This window comes from Pagrus pagrus (genome assembly GCF_965226575.1).
Source record: "Pagrus pagrus genome assembly, chromosome: 16".
In the NCBI taxonomy this organism is placed as follows: Eukaryota; Metazoa; Chordata; class Actinopteri; order Spariformes; family Sparidae; genus Pagrus; species Pagrus pagrus.
This window is the reverse complement of record NC_140200.1, coordinates 29161915-29187207: the sequence shown is the minus strand read 5'-3', so window position 1 is coordinate 29187207 and position 25293 is coordinate 29161915. Positions and strand designations below refer to the sequence as shown.

Below are 25293 nucleotides of genomic sequence, written 5' to 3'. Positions count from 1 at the left end.
AAGCATGATTTGTAACACCATTTTATTTGTCCTTTTCTATTTTACAGATACAGTTATTGCTGAATTTCCAGGGACAAATGTGTCTGATGTGAAGGCAGTGATTCGGAGAAAATGTAACAATGAGAATTTTGTGAGCAAAAAGAAACAGTAAGCAGTAACATCAGTAACTGTTTGTAATCGTTTTTGTTTGTTTGTTTTTTGGTGGACATGTTTCACATGTAAAAGTTTCTGACATGTTTCAAAAGTCAGTTTAATGTTCATCCCTGCTAGCTTCTCTGCGGTGCACAGCTAGCAGGGTAGTGCTAGCACAGCTATTGTTTCTTTTTATTTTTTCCTTTTATTATTGTTTTTTAGTTAACTTGTTAAACAATTAAAAGAATTCTCTGAGGTCAGATGATCAAAATTTGAATGAAAATGTTATGATGAAGAGAAACTGTTTGAAAATGTTATTTTCAAACAGTAATGTAATGCTGTGCATGTTAAAAATAAACTTTATTTCTACCTCAAGTATGTTCTAATTATTTTTTATGTTTACTTAAAAGTAATTTGAAATTCAAATTAATTATAAAAAATATATACTTTCTGTGTACTGTTGAAGTGTACTTTAATGAAATACATCTAGTATACTTTCTGCACACATAATTAGTGTACTCACAGTATATTATTTTCGATGTGCTAACAATGTACTTAGTATACTAATGATATATCATGAGTGCTACTTTAGACATACTAGTCTAGTACAAGTACAACTTAGTGTACTTATCTGTACTATTTTGAGACACCATTAAGATGAACTATAATATACTTAAGTACAACTTTTTAATTTGTATTTAATTTTTGTAAATATATTTAAAATGCAATGGCAACACATGATTAAATTAGAAATACATTTCCAGTATATTCTAAATGTATTAATAGTAATCTGAAAAGTGGATTAAAGTATACTTTAAATCGAACTAAAGAACATTATAAATAAGTGCAGTATTAGTAGAGAAAAGTGTACTTAAGTATATTTAAGTTGATCTTAATGGTGTCTCAAAATAGTACAGTCAAGTACACTAAGTTGCATTTTAGTATATCTTAAGTAGCAATAATGAAATATCATTAGTATACTAAGTACGTTTTTAGTACTCGAAAATAACACACTTTGAGTACAATAATTTTGTGCTTATGAAGTACACTAAGTGTGCTTAAATTTAGTATGTTAAAGTATACTTTTTTTTCGCCTGGGATATCCAGGGGAAAGTGCATAAATTAGCCTGCTATGCGGATGATATTTTGATCTTTCTGGGTCAACCAACAAATTCTCTACCCAAACTAATGCAATCATTTGAATACTTTGGCCGATTATCAGGATACAAAATTAACATTATAGCTGCTGCGCAGCGATGGGTCGGGTCCGGGCTATTTTTGGCAAATTTAGGCAACTCTGAGGCTGAGCAACAAAGTGTAGAACAGGAAGACAGACAGTTGACATCATAATGTTCATTTTGCATTAGTTGAGGCTTGAACTTACAACCTTTGACACCTAAGTCCATCTTCTATCTCACTTAGTTAATTGGCTAGTTACAGATCATGTGAGGCTTCACAAAGTGAGTAAACTTTACACTGTCATGCAGGCATATTTGTAACCACTGTAAAAATAAAAAAAAATCTCTGCCTCCACATTTCCTGTCTCTCACTGTATTATCCATATAGGCAAAAATGCCCCCCAAAAAGATTGGTTTGAAATACTGCTCTCTTGATTTAATCTTTGTTTTGCTGTGATTTTTTTTATATATATGTTTCCCACTCACTGAACTAGATCACTGATCCTGTCTCCTACTCTCAGCTGGATCAACTTTAAGTGATTCTCTTTCTTCAGTTTAAATGGAGGGTGTCAATCAGCATTAAAGCACATTACCGCCACCTATGTTTGGACTGGAATTACATCACCACAAAACAAACACAAAGTAAAAAAAATTCAGTTATTAGGAAAAAAATCTGAAAATACACATATTGCATCTAGACAGCATGGAGATGTTGGTAATTTGTTTTTAAAAATGATTGATTTGCTCCATAAGTGAATAACTGATGTTTAGCTATGTCATTACTGCATTGACTCCAATTGTTCACATGAAAGAAAAATTTAAAATGCTGTGAAAAATTCAGTTTTTGAGGCTCAATTTTTCATAAATCAAAGGAGGAGAGAGGAAATAGGTTTAAGAAGTTTTACAGTTTTTGAAAAAAAACTGAGTGATGTACTTCATGATTTTTAATAGGTTTAAATGTACAAAAGTTTCTTCAATATTGAGTTCTGAAGCTGCAGCAAGTATGGTTGATTTGTTATGATTTTTCAAAGTTTTGAACTTTAGACGCTTGCTGTAGCACCACCATCAGGACTATTGGCTTGGGTTTACAGCTGAGGTAATCTGGCATGAGACTGGACCTTTGTGCAAAATTTGGTTAGCTTTCATCCATGGTCCAGTCCAAGCTATTTGTTTTTATTTAATTTAGAGGCTTGCTGTGATGCCACCGTCAGGACAATGGTCTTGTGTTTCATGTTGAGGACATCTGATATTTTGATCTGTCATCATCATCATCCTTGCTGGGTCTTGAACCCACAACCCCTGACACCAAGCACCAGCTTGTGATAAGCAAAACAAAAACAAGCAACAAATGTTTTACAGTGTAAAACTCACAGCAAATAAAAAGGACTCAGCGGTCCATAAACTCACAATCAATGTAGCTGAACACAATGTGTTCAGGTGTGCTCTCAGACAATGGGAGATGGGAGTTGTCAAACCTCTGGGGACTGTGACAAGCAGGCACCACCTATTGGACATTAGGGCCGGTGCACTTTCCTTTGCTTACCAGGCTTTGTTAATGCAAGGATGCCGCATTTAAGCTTTAGTCTACATGCAGGCCACTCTATTGTCGGAACCATGTGGTGAGAGTCCCAACACAACATATTGGACCATTGCTAAGTCTTTGCTATTGGTTGTGGCTGCGACTTTGCCGCTCAAAGTTAATCAATCTTGAACTCCCTGTGAAATGAGTTTGCTTCACCACCTTAGGGAAGTGGTTCATTTGCCCCCTCGCTCGCATAGAATGGAACTGAACTTTCGTGTTCATGTGACTGTGTTTCATGGTGTATCCCCACAGACGTTGGTGTTGTTTTGGGGGCATCAAGATTGCATACAAAAATCAATGTTAAGACACAAAGCAAATGGAAGCAAATTTGCGTCTTGTCGTGTCACATCTGCGTGTCACAGGACTTTACTGAGTGCTCTGTTTGAAGGTCCAGACAGAGCATTAGGGATAGAGTCACTGCTCAACTACTCAGAGCCAGCTGTTGCGGAATTTCGGCTCATTTGACCATTCAGGAAAGATGAAGAAAACTCAGAGACACCAATGACTTGCGTTGAAGTAGTTCTTACAAACTTGCAAAGAGGAACAAAATAACAGCACAACTGTATGCATGTTGCAAGTTATATCCTCTAAGCTCAGGAAGCACCCCTCCCATACATGGTTATCTGTTTAATAACAAATAAGTGTAAAGTTACTGCAGAGCTTCTCACCTCTGACTTAGTGAGGAATAGAAAGAAAATGCATAGAAGATAGGGTTGGGCGATATGTTAAAAATTTCCAACCGGCCACCGTCATGCCCATCAACCGGCAGTTGTGTGTGTGGGGGAGAAAAAAAAGAGGGGGGATGTTGCATTCATGTGATGTCAGAAAAAATCTAAACATGAATTTCAGAATGGGATAATTCACATGAACGCCACCTCATGTCAGAAAAACAACTCGGCAACTCGGATCTTCCGACACCACATGAATACAGCAAAAAAGTTTAGCATGCTTTGCGGGCCCAGGGGGCGAGGCTGCAGAAGGACGCATTTGCTCACAGCCTCTAAATGAGCAACAGGTGGGAGATCAGGATAACATACCTGTCCTATTATAACGATCGGGGTGCACAACTGCAATATTTTTGATGTAGTTCTCAAATATGGTTTATGTATTAACGTTACTTTCAGCTCTGCCATTCTGTGAAAGACTCGTCAGAAATCACGTGTGAAGCTGCCAGTTCCAATACATGCACACTTTGAATTGTGCTCTACATAGTAATTATGAACTATACGTACCGTGTTGAATTCTGTGGAGGCAGAACATTAATTAAGCAAAATAAAATGCCAAAAATCTCCAAAAACATCCCCAAAAATTAAACCAACCGTGAAGGACTCAGCCGATGGGCAATTGGCGATGTATTTGTCCAATCGCCCAAGCCTAATAGAAGACAGTAAGTCTGCTACCGCAGATAGATCGAAGGCCATCCTATGAGTTTACATTAACAGCCCTGGTTTGTCAGAGATCTGTTTTGTAGACATGTACAGAAGCTTCAAACTGCTAATGTGAAATAACGTATATATAACGGTGAAATAAAACCACTGACTATTGCAGTGTGAAAAATAAGCTAAAATCATAAACAATGAAGGACAAATATAACATCTTTGAATTTTTTTTATATATGCAATGAGTATCAACACGTTCACATACTAAAGTTTCAAGGATATTAGAATAAGCCATGGAAAAATCTACAGTTAAAATAACTCAAAAAGTGGGTTTTTCAGCTCTGAAGCTATATTTAACTAAGTCTGTGGCACTCAGTTTCTATGCAGGACCAAATAACTTGTAGATGTGATAGAACTACATTAATACGACACAGAACCAACGTTTGGTTGAAACCAATGGAGATATGAATTTTTGAAAATGACTTCTTCTTTTTTTCCCAGAATGAATTCTTCATTCTGGGAAAAAAACACTGCTGTTATTAATTTGAGTACTATAACCATTCAGCAGCAGCTTTTTAAATGAATGGATGTTGCCAAGTTTGTGTCTTTAATTTGTGTGTCAATTAACTTTCAATTTTCTGTACTCTATTTAGTATATAATTTTTTACGTATTTTTATAATGGCTCCTTGAGGACTCATGTATTTAACCTCCATATGGATCCAACATTTTTGAGAGGGGTCTGGCTGCAGACCTCCAGTGTGGGGTCGCTTTCGGTGCAGCCTCCAGTCTCAGGACCGGAAAAAACAAACTTTTTTAGCGTCTCCCCAAGAACTCGGGTATTTTCGGCTTTTTATTACCGTCGAGACAACTGTAAATGACTGATTTTATTTATCCAAAAAAGGTTCTGAATGCACGGGTCTTGCATATGTTTGCCGTTTTAATATACATCCTTATCAATATGTGCAAATCTAAAGCACGCAAATTACTGAATGTTACAAATGTGGATGGGCTGTTTGTTATTTTAAAGTTAGTTACGTCAACGGTGGCTAGCGTTAGCTCCTCAAGTTTTATGGTAGCATTGGCTTTTTTTCTGCAGATAACGTAAGCTAACTGTTTATATATACAGTAACTGTGTGTTCAGCTTTGTTCAACTTTTTTAGTTAAGAGTTATGCACAGGCATAGGTCTTAAGATGTTGTTGATGTCGTCCAAATGTAGATAAAATTAAGATTTAAACTTTTGCTATCGTTCAGGCCGCTCGGTTTACTTAAATAAGAAGCTCACCCAGTGTGTAAAGGCCATATAAGATAATGTTAATCTTATTTAAAACTAAATGTACGTACTATGAGCTTAACGTCAGTTTTTCTGTGATATGTAGATGCAACACTCAATTATTCAGGCAGATGGAAGGCATATCGTGGAACACTGCACAACTTTATCCACTGCCCCCTTTGCCCTGAATATAAGCCCAGCCTGCCTGCCAAGCTCCAGGGGCACCTTGAAGGTATGTATCTTTGTGTGTGTGTGTGTGTGTGTGTGTGTGTGTGTGTGTTCTTGTTCCTTGTTAGTAATTGGCTAATTTAAACTTTTTTTCTTGACTTGCTCTAGGCAAAAAAATCTGCAAACGCAATTTGAACTGCCGGAGTGGAGGACATTTTCATTGCCCTATGTGTGAAAGAAGCATTATTAAAAGGACAGACATGGAGGGACACTTGAAGGCTTGCCAAGGTGCCACAAAATCCACTGCATGAAAAGTGGGATTTTCGGCGGTATGCGGCACTGTAAATTGACGTGGAAGTTCAGGTTTACGGCTGCACACAGCAATTTACAGGCAACACCGAAAACTGCCGTGAATTGTCAAAAATTAACAGTTGTCCCCCCATGACCCCCCTCCCCCTAATTCTAGGGGAGGCTTTAACATGAAAAATGAAAAAATGTAAATGAAAATGCTGTGAGCTATACACATGCAAATCAGGGGAGCAGGGGGAGTTTTACTCCAGGTGACTTTTTTTTAAAAGGTATTAACTTCATAAGAAAATCTCTGGTATAAATAGATCAGGCTCAGTATAGCCTAATTATAGACCCTTAAATTTTAGCTTGAATTGATTTATTTAATGAAAGTATTGTAGATTAATTACTGTGTATGTCATTAGCAATGGCCAATGTTATGTAAAAAAGATACACAAACAATTTGTTTCAACAATTAGTTTTAATCAGGCTTTGCCACAAAGGTTTACTGAATGCAGCATTAAAAATGTTAATTATTGGTTGTGTAATAATATTTGTCAAATGCCTGTAAGAATAGGAAAGAGAGTTGCACAAATGTTTTGTGGTTTTGTTGTCCTTGGACCTTTTGTGACTTTGTTACTTTCGGGACCTTTCTGATTCCTGGATCACCTTTGAGGTCAAAGGACAGGGGGTGGAGGAACTGAGGGGAAGGGGAAGTGGGGGGAGTTGTGTGAGAGGGACGAGCGGAGGAAGACGACGGATGCAGGTTGTCTGCTGTAAAGTGGAAACACGAACTTTTTAGTTAATATCTACGCCAGTTTGAGTGAAAGTGTTCGGCCAGGACTCATAAAAACATTATTGGTGATGGGTTCTGTCCGTTTGAGTGGACTACTCAGCACAAGACGACAGAGAGGAGTTTAAGTTAGCTTCTGACCTAGCGGCTAGCAGTGCTTTTGCATGGACTTTGCTAACAAGCTAGCGACAAGCTAACCTGACGAGTAAAGCCTGTGGAGCTGTGAGACCGACAGCAAACACAAAGACCCCGACGGGGCCAGATAGCGCTGCGTGAGTTTCTCTTCAGCCCGGACAGCGCTACGAACCGGAGCAAGGGTAAGATTTAAAGAATATGCTTTCATTCTGCGGTATAAGGAAACAGATACGTTAATAGATACCGATCTTAACCGTTCATTTTGTTTTCACAGACTATCCTCGTCTCATAACGAGGCATTGACCTTCTATTTGCTCGGAGCTATGTCCGCAAGTCCAGATTTACATGACGCTGATAGTGACGCCATTGTGTGTAAGTAACTTTTACTGTTTTGTTCCTGTTCCTTCCTTGTTTAATTTTACTGTGACTTCCGTTTTTTTGTTAATACCACTCTCCTTTAATTCCCATGTAGCTCTGTGCCTCGCTGCAGTCGAGATTAGAGGCAGTTCCCAAGTACAGGGCAACGTGAACACACCACAGACGTCTGCAAAATGGACCAGATTCGGACAGAATGCTGCCAGTTACCTTCAGCTCCGAGGCGGCAGACTGCACTGTTTCACTTCCACTCCACTCCATTTGCACTGTTTACTGTAGCTACTGTTAATTTGTAATGTATATCTTGTATTTTGTATGCTACTGGACACTTGTAAAGTATCTATCTATCTATCTATCTAGACACTTCACGGTGCTGTAGGATAGGCCTTCTCCTGAGCTTCCCGTTTGTTGTGTGGGCAGAATTGTACATAGTTGTGTGTTTGTGTTTCTGCTAATAAAGCTCTGTCTTTGAAATTTTCCTTTCCTCAATAAATTCATTCATGTCCTTGATGGCAATAATAGTGTAGTCTATAGCATATCATATGAATGAATGAATAAATATATATATGGGTTTTACATTTATATTGACCCAGGGTGACCAATAGTGACAGATCTGCCAACCAATCACGAGTGATTTTTCATGTTTAAAAGTAGTGGTTTCATCCGATACTGAGTGAGGAAATTCAAGCCAGGCCACACATCCTCTGGCCAGGCGTGGTTTCGCTGCTATTCATATGCTAATTAGAGCCGTTCGCACCTTCGCGAGCTCCACATACAGTGGGTACTAGTTTCAAATGGAGGTTTCCCTCGCGGAAAGCGTGATTCACGCGTTGCGTGAAATTGTAGGTCACATTGTAGCCACTAGGTGGAAGCATCGTACTGAAATGCAGCTCAAAAGATTTTGGGATAATTCCACGTTTGACCACAACGTAGCTGCAATGGAGAGTGGCGCTGTTCATAGGCCATAGGCTACCTCATTTGCAGCTGTGGTCGAGAGAGCTAGAGAGTGAATGGAGAGAGGGAGCGCTACACCGGTGAATCAGATCAATGTTGTTGTTTTTTATTGTTTCACAGTGGTTACGTTCAACAGGATCAGTGGTTCTCATGGGGGTCCTGGCCCCCTCCATATTTTTGATCTCTCCTGTAGCCTGGCCGGGTCTGGCTCCAAGTTTGAGCAAATTGTCTCATATCTATTTTCTGCAAGTTCTCGTGAATGTAACAATCCACTTATAGCCCACGATCGCTCGTTTAAACAGTTTCTAAGCTGCTTCGTTCGTGCCAGCAGCCTGGACCCGATGCGGCTGGACTCACGAGCGGAGCATTAATGCACATCTGTCTGAGGCTGCTCTAAACACACAATTTGAAGGGACAGATTAGATGTTGATTTTGTTAACAGTGACTTTGTTGATACTACTTTAATCGCTCTACGCTTCCCCACGTTTTTAGGTGCTCTACAATCTCATAGTTTCAAAGAAAATGGATTGATTGATTTTTACTTAACGCAATGAAACGAAAACAATATATATTATATTACTATATTGTTGCAACTTTAGAAAATATAATCCAGGGGAAAAAAGGCTTACAAATATGGACCAAAACGGCTCAGTAATACGCACAAAAATCCAAAAGAAACGAAAATGAACTAAAAAAAAAAAACTAAAAATCATGAAGTGGTCTCAATCTGTGTTTTACGCATGCCTCTGTGCGTCTGGCACATGTGTCTTGGAGTTCTGAATGGAGGCTGTATGTTCAGCTCCCCTTACATGTGAAATTTATTACATGAAACACAACGAAATGTCTTCACTTATGAACTGAAAAGTGTGAGGAGAGCTACTGTAGGAACCGGTTTTTCTGTTCAAAGCAAACAGCTGTGTGAAGTACTGTGGGGGGCAGGACTTTTGTCTGACAATGTACTTGAGTGAAGTATCCACAAACACACCCATTGGTCAGAGATAAATGGAGGTTGCTAATGTGTCGCTAATGTGTTACATTGTGTCTCTAAACGGGTCCGCTCGGCACACACACCCTCCAAAAAAAAAAAAAACTATTGGCAGAAGTCCGGGCCGTGAGAACCGGCAGTCTACCTCTCGTATGGATAATCAGCGTGATAATCCAACGGATTTGATCTGGAAAATCCCTTGTTGTGATAGACTCATGTGTTTTCATAATGTAGCCTATCATAAAGTGGATACAATCACCGCAACTCTGTCCGGAGCTTCGCTACTTTTATTTCCGTATCCTTGGTAACAGTAACCCAGGTACAAGGATCCCCCCCTCCCCGCTTGACTTGAAATTATGCCCCCCCCCCCTTGTCCAGATGCGTTCCGCAGTCCATGGCGATTTTCATACACACACCCAGCCTCGCTTTCAATAAAACACACACACGTCTCCTTTGATGTGAACTCGCACAGAGCATGAGGCTGAGTTGATAACCAGCTTCGTAGTTCCGTGTTAACTCAGACCGGGGCTTGAGGTTTTGAGCTGGACTCCTTCGCAGTACAGGCCGGCTGGCTGACGGTGTCCGGTCTCATTATCACTGGCTGTTTGTGTTGTCTGTCAAAACATGGATGAATGAAACCTATCAACTTTGTATCGCCCGCGTCTTGTTGCCTATTTCTATCGAGGAAAAGTTATTTCAGGATATCCTATGTTTTATCGCCCAGCCCGAAAGTGACACAGCCCGTTCATTCATGAGAAATCATCCAGCAACAAGGTGGGGGATGAGAAATCTGCGGACAGTAGTTCGCTCATTTTAAAAACACAGACGGGTGTGTTTGGAGCTGACGAGACTGAGGACCGAAAAAAGAGAGTGAGACGTATACTGTAGCTGCAGTTGTTACATTTGTCTCATTGAAAAACTATAGCCTACTGTATTACAGTGGCGAGCGGTGACCCTTTACTGTGGTCATGCTGAAGCGTCAATACCATGCGCGCCCGTAAGGGGGGTATTTATTTATTAATAAACAAATATTATATGTTTTTTTATGTCTCAGATCAGTAGGCGCTGCTGCCGGTGTGTTTTTAAAATGAGCGAACTAGGCTAGTAGCACCGCAGATTTCTCATTCCCCACCTTGTTTGACTGAGAGTGTTTCGAGATGGTTTTCATGAATGAACAGGCAATATGTCACTGTCAGACCGGATCGTTTGACGGGAGGGGGGGTCGGGCCGTATGAGTTTCACTCATTTTGACCAGGCTACACGATGAAATGAACCACTGACAGTTTCCCACTGAACAATTCAAACAAGTCAGTTTTGCGCATGCGCGTTGGCAGATAAGCTGCTTCACTGACAGCTTTTTTGCCATTCAAAGTGCTCATATACAGTAAACATAGCCTCTAACAGTGCGCATGCGCGAAACAAGCTGTCAGCTTTCCAGCTTTTCGCAAGCAAAACGGGACAGATTAGGCACCGATTTAAGACCAAAACAGTAGAACTAAGGTATTGTATAATTGAACACACTGCCAGATTAATATTTTCAATTATTTTTTATTGAAGGGCTTGGGCATGCACTGCATTTATAGCTTATTATGACCGCTCGCCCATGCTGTATTATTATTATATTGCATTCCCCATTTGTGTTCACTGCTCCGTGCTGCTGTCTTATGGAGGCGTCCTGCTGCTCACAGATGCCACCTGGCGGTTGTTTGGGCACATTGCAGCTTCTGGTGAAAACACAATTACTCCTCCACAAAAAATCTGTGTGACTCTCCCGTGACTCACGCGTGAATCTCGCGTGAAATCATCCAAATGAAACTAGTACCCACTGTACGTCATGGTTCGTTTTTTCATTTTTGGCACAGATGAACGCCACGTTCACAGCCTGTAAATTGTCGTTAACTGCCGAAAATTAGGGAGATTTCCGGGCGTTTACGGGGCCGAAAATCCCACTTTTCATGCAGTGATCCTCAGCTGCTGCTCAATGTAAGCCAGACCCTAGTCCATCAGACACATCTGCTACACCCTCTCCCCCTGCTTCCACCATCCACTACTCCACACGTCTCCTCCTCTGCAGGATTGACTGTTCCTCCTCCCCAACAAGATACAAATGCGCTTGCTGTTCCCTTGGGACAGTTAACTAAACCTTCTGCCATCCCCTCCTCAGCAGATAAACGTCCATTTTAAACCTGATTCGGCTACAACTGTAGCCTCCTCGCCACTGGTGTCAAGTTCAGCTGACATGTCTTTGGTCCCTACTGCCAGGAGACTAAAACTACAACAATAACCCAGAAAAAGGTGCAATGCCCTCATTGCAAACTTAACTGCCATAAAAAGAATTTGGCCAAACACATCCAGAGAAAACACAATAAAAAAGTACACCACGATGACTGACAAATTAAAGAGGGTCTGTGTGGATGCAACGAATGGGATATCGGCAGTCCAGAAAGCAAGTCACGCCTTTTCTGTTCCTATACATGTTAAAAAAAAAAACCTGGGGCTATGTACATAAGGTGCAGTGTGAGCTTGAGGAAGGCAGGCAGTATCGTTTGATGGCAATTCGAAGTGGTTTGACATTTAGCCAGTGTGAACACATCCGCTCACTGGAGTATTGCAAGGAAATAGCTACAGAAGAATGGCTTAAAGAAGAAGTCCTATCTGAAATGGTGGACTTAAAATTCTTTGGTGAGGCTAAAAAGGCAACCTGTGTGAAAAGGCAACAAACGCCCAGAAGGCTCATGTCCCTCTCTGTGTGGAAGTGTCATTTCAAGAAACCCCCAAGCAATTTTGCTTTTCAGTCTACGAGCCGACTTTACACTGCTATAGTCGCCTTGGGACGGTGATGGTGAGATATAATTCACCAGCTAACACCTGGCATTGTCCTTGTGCCAAACCAAGAATGTCATGTGTCCACAAAAACATAAGTAAATGGCATCTATTTCAAACCAACCCAGATGTGTTCAGAACAGAGATTGCCAGCACAAGTCCATCTCAACAGCACCAAGACAGTGTCTATCCACCATCGGCTGAAAACTTGAAGCAACTTGAGACCAACGGAGACCATTTGCACCATCTGTTGAGGGTCAATACATCTTGAGAAGTCAACAATAATCTCCAGAAATGGCAGGATAATCACCATCAGTGGTGTGATTGAATGTTAGTTATTAATGTCTCACCTCATATTTTGAAAGCTTGCTATTTCTGAATGTGACAGTGTTCATTATTAAAAATCAATGTTATTGTCACATTGCAAGTTTACACCAAGTATAAAACAGTAGGTGACTTTTTTTTGTGCGAGCTTTCTATGACTTTAAAATGTTTAAATTTTTATTTTTCACTAGATGTATCAACCTATTTCCGGCGATGTCCACAGTGCCATATGATGCACCGATACCAGGAATGGCAGGACAGTCTTCACAACTTTGATGACCATGTTATATTGAACCTTGAACTATGTTTATATCTGATACTCAACTTACAGGTTAGTACAATGGAATTGTCATGGTAAGGAAAATGCAAAAATGTTTGTGTGTGTTTCTTGGAACTTGTTTATTCCTCTGAAATGTACATAACTGTATTTTTCATTTGCCCCCTCTTTAAGAACAATGGGCCTTATTCATGAACCGTTCTTACGAACACATTTGTTCTTAAGTCCCACTTACGAAGATTGTGGCATTCATGATTTTTTTCTTATCCAGGATTTATTCCTAGGTAAGAACAAATCCTAAGAAAACTCAGGAGTACTCTTACGCACATTTCAGTGCCGACATGTTGGCATGGTTGTGTTTTCTTCTCTTGTGCAGTTCAATAAAATACAATATTACAGTGATAATTCTGTCATATTTATTTATTTATTCATTTCATATTTTTGGTAATTTACAGAGAATTTTAAATTTTAAAATAAATTATAGCTGCTGCGCAGCGATGGGTCGGGTCCGGGCTATTTCTGGCAAATTTAGGCAATTCTGAGCAACAAACAGGAGAATAGGAAGACAAGACAGTTGACAATAATGTTCATTTTAGACCACTTGAGGCTTGAACCCACAACTTCTGGAATCAAAGACTGTCATTTATCGCTCTAAGCCATTCACTGTTGTGCAGGCAGATTTGAAAACACTGTAAAAAATTCAGTTATCATGACAAAATTCTGAAAATACACATATTGCAGCATGGAGATGTTGGTAATTTTAAAAATGATTGATTTGCTCCATAAGTGAATAACTGGTGTTTAGCTATGTCATTATTGCATTGACTCCACTGTTCACATGTGACTGTTCACATGAAAGAAAAATTAAAAATGCTGTGAAAAATTCAGTTTTTGAGGCTCAATTTTTGATAAATCAAAGGAGGAGAGAGGAAATAGGTTTAAGAAGTTTTACAGTTTTTGAAAAAAAAAACCAGTGATGTACTTCATACTTTTTAATAGGTTTAAAAGTACACAAGTTTCTTCAATATTGAGGCTACAGTTTGATGAAAGTTCTGAAGCTGTAGCAAGTATGGTTGATTTGTTACGAATTTTCAAAGTTCCTTTTCATGTTGAGGACTTCTGACATTTTGATCTGTCGTCATCGTCATCATCATCATCCTTGCTGGGTCTTGAACCCACAACCCCTGACACAAAGCACCAGCTCCTAACTCACTGAGCTAATTGGCTGGAACAGAAACCCGCTGTGTAGCTTCCTTTGTCGACTCAGGGAGTCACTGTCCGGGCAGCTGTTGCCAAGGCAGATTTCAAAAATGGTCAAAATGTCAGAAATTCCTTAACCTGAACAAAAATCTGATAATACATAATTGCATCTTGACAGCATGGAAATGTTGGTGATTTGTTTTTACACAAATCAAAATGTAAGAGTGGCATTTAAAAAATGCCACTCTTACATTGACTTCAGTTGTTCCCATGAGAGCAGAATTCAAAATGTTCTCAAAAATTCAGTTTTTGAGATAAAATTCTGATATTTGCCAAACTCCATCAACCATGACTGCAAAATATTCTCAATTTTTTTCAGGAAGATTGAAAATGTATTTAGCAAGAATTTGATAGTATATGTTTACAGTACTGTTTACAGTCAAACATTTTGATGCACTGTAGGCTTAATTTTTGATAAATCAAAAATCCGAGAAACAAGTTTTGTGGAAGACGGTCTGAAGATGCTCTCTAGCAAGTTTGGTGACAATTGAGCAAAAATTGTGGGAGGAGATAGGTTTTATAAGTTTTACAGGTTTTGAAAAAAACTGAGTGATGGACTTCATAATTTGTAATGAGTTTAAGTGGACTAAAGTTTCAGCAGTATTGGGGCTACAGTTTGGTGAAAGTTTCAAAACTGTAGCATGTACTGTTGATTTTGTAGGTATTTTTAAAGTTTTTAAATTTAAACGCTTATTGTGCCCCCCCCCCCCCCAGGAGGAATATTGACATGTCCTTGGAATTAAGTAAATCTGGCATGGGGCCGGACATTTCTGTAAAGTTTGGTGAGTTTTCGCCCATGGGAAGTATGACTTCCTCGGAAGAAGGAAGAAAGAAGAAAGAAGAAGAAAGAAAGAATTCCTAGGAATACAATAGGTTCCTGGCAGCTTAGCTGCCCGGACCCTAATTAAATGTGCCAATGATTTAACATTAATCAAGTAAATTGGAAACCATGCCATCAATTAGTAACCACCCCCACCCTATTTATATGTGGCATTTCTCCATCCAAGGCCCGCAAAATAATGGCATATATATTGCTGCTGCAAGAGAGATTGCTGATCGTGCCCTACGGAGGGAGCGAATGTTTCGGGATCACATAGATCTTTTTTCAGAGAGCAATGAGTTCCTCTTTGGACGCTTTAGGCTCCCACGACCGGTTTTTATAGATCTATGCAACCACTTCGGTCCAACCCTGTACCCCTGCATGTGCAGGTACTGTCGACCTTCAGCTTTTTGGCCACTGGAACATTTCAGCGGGAGCTGAGGGGCAGGGTGGGCACATCACAGCCATCCATTAGCCGCGCTCTCCCTCGAGTCGTAGATGCAATAAATCAACTGGCCACACAATACATAACGTTTCCATACACAGCAGAAGATCAAGTCGCAGTTAAGAGAGAATTTCATAACATCAATGGCCTCCTAACACCATTGGCGCAATAGACTGCACGCACGTATGCATTAAGGCACCCTCTCCAGACCCCTTCACATACCTCAACCGCAAGCAATACCATTCGATAAACGTACAACTTATCTGCGACTCAAATAACCGCCTACTGAACGTGGTCTCCCGGTTCCCAGGAGGAGCACACGACTCCTATATTTTCCAAAACAGCTCCGTGGGAACACACCTTGAACAAGGAGCAGCTGGTGACGCATGGCTCATTGGTACGTATCTTTTATTATGGTCCGGGCAGCTAAGCTGCCAATAAGCACAATAAGCGTTTTAAATTTAAAAACTTTAAAAATACCTACAAAATCAACAGTACATGCTACAGTTTTGAAACTTTCACCAAACTGTAGCCCCAATACTGCTGAAATGTTAGTCCACTTAAACTCATTACAAATTATGAAGTCCATCACTCAGTTTTTTTCTAAACCTGTACAACTTATAAAACCTCCCACAATTTTTGCTCAATTGTCACCAAACTTGCTAGAGAGCATCTTCAGACCGTCCTCCACAAAACTTGTTTCTCGGATTTTTGATTTATCAAAAATTAAGCCTACAGTGCATCAAAATGTTTGACTGTAAACAGTACTGTAAACATATACTATCAAATTCTTGCTAAATACATTTTCAATCTTCCTGAAAAAAATTGAGAATATTTTGGAGTCATGGTTGATGGAGTTTGGCAAATATCAGAATTTTATCTCAAAAACTGAATTTTTGAGAACATTTTGAATTCTGCTCTCATGGGAACAACTGGAATCAATGTAAGAGTGGCATTTTTAAACATCAGATTTTCTCTTATGAAGCAAAACACTTTAAAGGAATAGTTCACTCTAAAACAAAATTCAGTCATTATCGACTCACCCACATGCTGGTGATAAGTCCGGTGTAGTTTCTTATTCCTCAAAGTGCAGCTGGAGACCCGCGGGGGTACCCTCCAGCAACAATAATCCATACAACGATCTTAAGTGGCGACCGGGAGAAAATGTCCATAAAACTACACAAAAACTTCATAATATTCCTCCATACTGCTCGTCAGCTGCAATCCAAGTGTCCTGAAGTGGCGACATCCAGAGTTTACTCGAAATGACGTCATTTAGTACATTTTTCTAGCCTAAACAGTCACTATGCTATGTTTACACGGTGGCACGCTCCGCGTTCACGCGAGTCTCCTGCGCAGCCGATTGCACTACGGAAGCCGCGCCGGACAAGATGAACGAGACTCGCAATAGATACACACCGGTATTTACATGCTGCTGTGAGCCACCAAGTGACACACAAACACAAGAGGGATCTGCTGCACTGGTGATTTGAAACTTTGACACTCACAGCAGCATGTAAATACCGGTGTGTATCTATCGCGAGTCTCGTTCATCCTGTCCGACGCGGCTTCCGTAGTGCAAACGCTGTGATCGGTATAAGTCGGGTTTGAGGCCCTGGGCTTGAGGACCCCTAAATATCTAAGGAGGAGAGAATAAGACCAGGCAAAACACATGTGAATGACTGTTGAGTGACCGAAAACATAATCACGATCATCCTAACGGAGGATAGCGGCATTGTGTGGACGGAAACTCAAATTACAGATAAATAAAATTCTGGTGTCAGGCAGCGAAGTTAGTTTCGCTGCTCTAAGCTGAGTACTCGGGACATAGCGTGCCATAGGTCTCAGCGGGCCAGAATTTAGATAAAAACTAGCTACACATAAGGCTAGGAATAACTGTGAGTTAAACGGCAGAGACCAGAAAATACCTGTGAGCGACTAATATTTTAAAAGAAAGTCGCAAGATCGGGAAATAACTGTGAGCCGTTTGACAAGAACAGAATCATAACTGTGAGTTGACTCTGTGGAGGAAACAAGAACAGAGATAGAAAGTCCTGTGAATTCACTACTCCAAACATAAGAAGGATAAAACACACATATGGGTAACGAATGAATGAAATTGTGAATGACTGCCAGAAAGTAGAACGCACTGAAGCAGCAGCACAGCCTGAAACCTAACGGTGTTAACAAAAAGCTGTGGACTGTTGAAGTAGGTTGCAAAAATTCTGGATTAAGGTGTTTTGTGCAGTGTGGAATTGCAGTACCGTGTCTGTGGCAGTTTTGATAAAGGAAACACATAGTTTGGTACAAGAACCCTGGTTTTGTAACGCATAAATAGGATCGTAGTACACACGACGTAAGAAAACCAGACCCTAGACAAACGACTCGGAACGGACACCAAATGGACGGAGAATTTGACAGAGAAATAGATGACGATGGGTGGGGACCAGTGACGAACTTCAAGACAGTAGCCGAACAGCTGACAGTGCTAAGTGGGGTGGCAGAACGCACACAGGGCAAGAAGTCGACCGCAGAGGAAATGAAGCACTTGAAGGAGGCGGTAGAGAGGATGCTGGTAGAGAAAGGAAGGGGTATGAAGGACAGAGGAAGTTTGCAGAGGGAATTTTGGAGGAAGGAAAAGGAGGCTCGGCTAGAGAAAGAACAAGAAAGGTAGATGGAAGAAAGCGCAGGAAAAGGCTGAAGCTGCTCGAGCGCGTTGGGGAAAGTGGGCAATGTGGTGGCAGGGGGCAGGACATTTGATGAAGGAGAAACAGAGTAGCACTCCTGCCAAAATAGATGGTGAGATGAGCGGTAATCCGCCCCCATACTCGGCCACTTCGGCTGTCCCGCCCAGCGCGCCCCCTGTGGCCGGTACATACCCCACTCTGCAGATTACATCCGGTAAAATATATATAGATGGCGCGCCAGACGAACAATGGTCTGAGGACAGTGACAGTTTACACTCGTCTTGCACATCCCTAAAGGCACCAAGCGACAAACGTTATGAGTTACCAGACCCACCCCCACGCTCACAGACCAACCCCTTCGTGGCATCTGATGAGGCCTTTAAGGCGAGACAAAAGAGAGAGGAAGAGGGGGCAGGGGAGGTGCGACTGCTTGATTTTTGTTCTACACCATACACAGTAGAACCTCTGACCCCCCAGAAATCAGGGAGGAGTGAACAGGAGGATACAGACAGAGCTCAGGCACTTAGGGCACTTAGGGAAGAACAGGAGAGGCTGGAAAGAGACATACATGAAACCAGGCTAGAATTAGAACAAGTAAGAAAAGGGGAAGCACATATGGAAGCTACGGGGAGGTGGATTAACGGACCACACGCCGGACGCCCCGCAGAATGTGCAGTCAATACTGGGGGATATTGGGAGAACGACCATATAGCCGAAGCAATGCAGTTGGAACGGGAAGCGCATGACTGTAAATTAACTCTAGATTGGCTAAACTCCCAAAATGATAAAACCAGATCAGAAAGGGGGCTACTAAGTGGGAAACCATTTAGGCTCACCAGTCCCCCAGATGGAGGGGTCCATACGAGGACTAGGTTGAAGCTCCAGCCCCAGCTCCAGCCACAGCCAGCCCAATACCCATTGATACAATCCGGTAGCAGCGTGAAATATCGACCATTCCCACTAGGAGACATACAAACGCTCGTCGATAAACTGCCCCCAATTTCGGAGGGCGGAAGCCGGTGGTTGGATCAGCTAGATAAACTCCGGGTAATAAGGGAATACAGAGCATCTGGTACAGATTAGCCGTACTAAAAGGAGTCCCCGCCGCAGTAAAATCCGCCATGGACAGTAACCCTGACATGGACGGCTGTGACTCCACTGCCTGGGAGAAACACTTAATACACCACCTGACTAGAGTTAAGGATGGTCTCGACGGTAAAGACGACGAGGTAAAAGAATTGCAGGCCCAGTTACTGAAAATGCAGTTAGCTGAGGCTAGGCAGAAGGTGAATGACAAAAAGAAAAAAGAAACAAAGGTAATGATCGCCGGTCAGGCACAGTCAGGACCAGATTTGTACCCAACGCCACCCTGGGCGCCACAAGCACCGTATCCTGAGGGGGCGCAGCCATATAGGTCATCTGGAGGCTTCGGTAGAGGCAGGGGCACGTGGAGAGGGGGGAGAGGTCGTGGGGGACCACAAAGGGGGCAGGGAGGTGGCCGCTGCTATTATTGCGAGGAACAGGGCCATTGGGTGCGTGACTGCCCCGCGAGATATGCTGCAGGAGGCCGAGGTCGCCAAGGACGACAGGATCAGAACGACAGAGGAGCCCCAGGGGGAACGGGTCCGTCACGAGGCCAGCAGGCAGGTCAATACCCTGTTGCCGGAGGGGAACAGTGGGAGGGAGAGTACCAAGAATGATACACCCCACAGAGAGGTTCTGACAACATTAACATGGCAGACCCAATGTTGTCAATAACAGTCGATTCAGAAACACTGCCCTTCCTGGTGGATACCGGGGCAACCTGTTCTACTTTGATCCGTCCCCCGTATCGTAAATTGTCGGACCAATCTATGACGGTAGTGGGCTTCTCTGGGGAAAAACAGACTTTGCCAATCACCACCCCTCTGATAACACAGATCGGAGGGCAGACTGTTACACATCGCTTCGTCTGCTCACCCACAGTACCCCTAAACCTACTAGGGCGCGACCTATTGATCAAGCTCGGAGCATCCATCCTCTGCAGTCCAGACGGCCTAAAAGTGACTCTTCCCGACTGTTTTGCAACTCACTCCGGAGGTCAATATCTTATGACCCCGGTGGAAGAGACGTGTGCCGACATATACTGGGGACTGTTACAACCTGAAACACCACAGGCAGCGGGTATCCTCTCAGCTTACCTGAACTGGAAACCCTGGATCTCTCAGATTGAGCCATATGTCTCACCTCCCGACCCACCTCACGTGACCTTGTTTTATGACAGGCTGCAGACCAATTGGTACCAGGATGAATTTAATGAGAAATTGGAAGGTAAATTGTGGGAAATCAGAACGCAAAACATCTATGTGGCACCAGAAGGGGTGGCAGCGGGGGTCATTCTGACACCTGAACAATTGGAGTGGTATATGATGGAGGACGAGGCGTTCCCACACATATCGCTAGCCATCCACCCACAGCATCAGGCGAAAGAACTGGGCGGGGTAGTACAACGATCTTGTGCATTAACTGATTGGGCAGATACTCAAATACCCGGGGTTCAATATTCAACCTCTGCCAAAACCTATAAAATCGAGGTGTCTCGCACAGATTGCGCTCTGTTAGAACACGAACAGATTTCTAGGGATCATGGCAGGGAAAAAACAGATCACCCCTTAGCGTCAGACATCATCGCAGTTCTGCCTGAACATTTGTGGGCAGAGGGGCCTACAGATGTGGGTCTCACCCACTGCCCCCCAGTAACGTTCCAAATTAACACAGAATCCCCTTTGTGGATCAGACAGTACCCCCATAAAGCTCAGGCGGAGGCCAGTATAGCAGACACGATAGAAGGTTTGTTAGAGCGTGGGGTATTGGAAGACTCTTACTCGGCTTGGAACACACCCATTTTACCAGTAGAGAAGAAAGGTACAGGTAAATACCGCATGGCTCACGACCTACGAGCCATTAACGATATATTGACGACTCCCACTGTACCAGTGCCTAACCCCTATGTTGCCTTGGCGAACCTCGACCCGTCCCAGGGATGGTTCACATGTATCGACTTGGCTAACGCTTTTTTCTGCTTACCTTTGGCAGAAGACTGTAGGGATATCTTTTCGTTCACCTTTCAAGGTAAACAGCTGCGGTACACAAGGTTACCTCAAGGGTTCGCACTCTCGCCAGGACTGTTCAACCAGGTGCTGAAAAATGTTCTCAGCACCTGCCAACTCCCCGGCGAGACTACACTAATCCAGTATGTGGATGATTTGCTGATCGCTGCGCCGTCAGCCTCCACATGCCTAGAAGCGACAAAATCGATTCTTGAACACCTGGCAACGTCAGGTTTTAAAGTCAGTAAAGCGAAACTACAATTGGCAAGAAAACAGGTTTCTTTCCTCGGACGCACAATCTCTCAAACGGGGGTGAGCATGTCGGCTTCTCATAAATCCACCATACTGCACCACCCTAAACCTGTAAAAGTAAAAGATATGCTGTCTTTTCTCGGTTTGACAGGCTACAGTAGGACATACATAGCCAACTACACAGGACTGACCCAACCACTGCGCGAACTCATCAAGGAGCAGGGCATGCTTAATCTATCAGCCACTTTAAACTGGACACAGGAGGCAGAAACTGCGTTTATTACGTTGAAACAGAGCCTGGCCACAGCCGCTGAACTAGCAACCCCAGACTACAGACTTTCGTTCTCTCTCGATGTCTCTGGAACAGATACTTGTGTCAATGGCATTCTGTTCCAGAGAAAAGGGGGAGAGAGAGTAATATTGATGTACTTAAGTGTTATGTTAGATAACATGGAGAAACGACACCCACAGTGCACACAACATGCAGCAGGAATAGCTAAGCTGATTCAAAAAAACGCACACGTCGTTATGGGACATCAATTGACCATATTAACAACACACAGCGTGGTAGCATATGTAAACTCAGAAACATTTACACTCACCACACTGCGTCAAAGAAGAATGAGCAAACTGCTGGAAGCGCCAAACATCACGTTCTCCCATGAGGGCATCAACATGGCAGACCAGATAGGATCAGGAGAACCACACGCATGCTCAGAAAGAGTAGCGAAAGAAGAGAAAGTCAGGATAGACTTACAAGCAACACCCCTAGCGGAGGCTAGGGACCTATTCACGGACGGCTGTTGCTTCAGACATGAGACAGAGGGACTCAAGGCAGCCTACGCAGTAGTAGAAGAAGTAGAGGGGGAGCTAGTAACCAAGAAGGTGGAGAAACTGTCAGGGGCGCAATCCGCCCAGAGGGCTGAGGTAGTGGCAGTAATTGAAGCTCTTAGGCTAGGGCAAGGAGACGAAGTAAACATATACACAGACTCGGCATATGCGGTCGGGGCGGTACATGTGGAGTTGGGACAGTGGTTGCGAGCAGGGTTCCTCACAGCTGGAGCGAAACCTATTAAACATGAAACAGAGATGGAGGAATTGGCGGAGGCTTTACTATTACCCAAGAAGGTAGCGGTGATAAAGTGTAAAGGCCACGGCACAGGAAAAGATAAGATAACGGTAGGGAACAACGCAGCAGATCAGGCAGCGAAGCAGGCAGCCGGATATGTAGGGAAAACAGTGTTAATGTGCTCAGAGACAGACCTGCAACCTGCCACTGACCTGACAGAACTGACTAAACTACAGAGCAAAGCCTCTCCACAGGAGAAAACACTGTGGAAAGCACGAGGGGCGACTGAGAAAGACGGACTATGGAGGGGACCAGACGGGAGACCGATCTTACCTCCAGGACTAAGACAGACGGCCATGGAAGAAGCCCATGGCATAGGACATGTAGGGGTGGCACAGATGATGAGAAATCTCGTCCACTGGTGGCACCCGTACATGAAAGACATGGCACAATACCTGACTAAGACATGCCCTCAGTGCATGAAATTTAACGCCAGGCCCACCGTTAAACTCGAACCTGGTAGATATCCCTTGGAGACTAAACCAGGAAAAGAGATTATCATAGACTACACAGATATGATAGACTCAGTACGAGGGTATCGATATGTGTTGATGTGTGTGGATGCGTACACCGGATGGCCGGAAGCATGGCCAGCAAAAAAGGAGGACAGCCAAACAGTTGTAAAGTTCCTAATTAACCAGTACGTCCCCAGACATGGGTTCCCTGAAAAAGTGAGATCAGATAATGGGACCCATTTCAAGAACAAAGATCTCCAGCAGGTGGAGGCAATGTTAGGACTAAAACATGCGTTTGGGACAGTCTATCATCCCCAGTCACAGGGGAAGGTGGAAAGAATGAACCAAACTGTAAAGAGTAAATTGGCAAAAATCTGCGCGCAGACTAAATTGAGCTGGTTGGATGCATTACCACTAGCCTTGATGTCAATCAGGAGCTCTGTTAACAGCTCCACTGGGTTTACCCCCCACGAGCTACATTCAGGAAGGGCCTTTCCGGGCCCCAGTACCAAGTTGCCATTGCTACAAGATAATGACCAAAAACTGACCACTAAAACGTATTACCGCGAACTGCAAGGTCTAGTCTCCTCCTTTTCTAAGCAGGTGCAGAGCCAGAGTCCAGAAGGTCCGAATAACACCGCACCCGAAGTCGAGTGGGTTCTGCTGAGGGTCATAAAGCGAAAGTGGACAGAACCGAGGTGGACAGGACCATTTCAGGTGACCGAGAGAACATCACACGCTGTCCGGCTGAAAGGAAAGGGGGACACGTGGTTCCACTGGAGTCAGTGCGCAGCGGCTGACGAGCCACAAAGGAGTCTCTCTGACATACAGAGAGATCTACGGGAGCAAAACCAGGAACCGAACGACTCCCAGAGCGATCCCACCAAGAAAGGGGCAGAATAATCCCCAGGTGAGGATCAGGTGGTTGGCCAGGGTAGTCTACCCCTGGTTCAACGAAGACAGAACAGCTCCAGCAGGGAGGAGGTGAAATAGCGCTCCTCTCCTACACGTAGTGTGCCAAACTACCTACATGGGTAGAAGACATCCAGCTGGGAGGAGGTGAAATAGCGCTCCTCTCCTACACGTAGCGTGCCAAGCTACCACCACGAGGAAACGCGGGCAAAGAACGACCAGATGTGTTAGATGCATATTTAAGGCCGACAGTTAACACCTAGACGAGTGGACAAGAGCTATGAAAGACGCATGCTTGCACATATTCGTAATTTGTTGGTTAATCGTCACAGGATCATTTATTTGGGCCATTGTATGGTTATTCATCACTGGTAGCACACGACTGTAGAGTATAAGCTTGGCAAAACATATTTAGGCATTAAAAACATAGGACGACCTCCAGTATCATGACGCCTCTCACTAACGTTGTTCTCTCTATCAGGCTGCACACGGTGGTGGGAGCTTTCCAGTAAATGTCTATTATATTTTTGTGTTGGACTCTGTTAGAGTCCAAAAGGGGGAATTGTGGAAAGACACTGCTCTAACTATTATGCCTTATACAGCTAAAAGACACTGCTCTAACGATTATGCCTTATACAGCTAAAACATGCAACTATAGTTCAGTGTGTCTGAACAGGATGTATTCAGCTCAAGGCCACACTCCCCTGCATATTGCTGAACAGGAAAGAGGTGACTGACACATTTTCTGTTTCTCGTCTCAAAACAGACACGGGGTGGGGGCTGTGTAATTCGACCGTTAAGACAGTGGTGGGGTGTTAAAGGTGTGCCAAAAACAAGCTGAACAGATGTATGTATCCTTTTATGTGTGTGTTTGGCAAACATGTAACCGCCTACAAAGCAAGAGAATAAAACAAGCCTGAGAGCAGAGGAGAGCAGAACTTTTATCAGACAGTTGCAGGAGTGAGTCGTGGGGCTCACATTGGACTGTGTTCTCCCTTTTTGCAAAAAGGCTAATGCAATACTTTGTCTCAGTGTGTTCTTTGTGAACTCTCTCTGAACGGTGTCCTGCTGCAGTCAACTCGGGCGCAACAAACTGTAAAACTTCTTAAACCTATTTCCTCTCTCCTCCTTTGATTTATCAAAAATTGAGCCTCAAAAACTGAATTTTTCACAGCATTTTAAATTTTTCTTTCATGTGAACAATTGGAGTCAATGCAATAATGACATAGCTAAACATCAGTTATTCACTTATGGAGCAAATCAATCATTTTTAAAATTACCAACATCTCCATGCTGCAATATGTGTATTTTCAGATTTTTGTCTTGATAACTGAATTTTTTACAGTGGTTTCAAATCTGCCTGCACAACAGTGAATGGCTTACTCAATTTGTGAAGCCACTGTTGTATTGCCACTTGCCAATTAGCTCAGAGCGATAGATGACAGTCTTTGGTTCCAGAAGTTGTGGGTTCAAGCCTCAAGTGGTCTAAAATGAACGTTGTTGTCAACTGTCTTGTCTTCCTATTCTCCTGTTTGTTGCTCAGAATTGCCTAAATTTGCCAAAAATAGCCCGGAACCGA

The 25293-nt window shown here is 42.9% G+C and overlaps 1 long non-coding RNA gene across 1 annotated transcript; it reads left to right on the top strand.

The window, feature by feature from the left end:
- Positions 1-6765: 6765 nt before the first annotated feature.
- LOC311271180 lies at positions 6766-7549 on the top strand. The gene is made up of 3 exons (XR_014624365.1): positions 6766-7109; positions 7202-7299; positions 7400-7549. It is a non-coding gene; the product is annotated as an uncharacterized lncRNA (long non-coding RNA).
- Positions 7550-25293: the final 17744 nt, after the last annotated feature.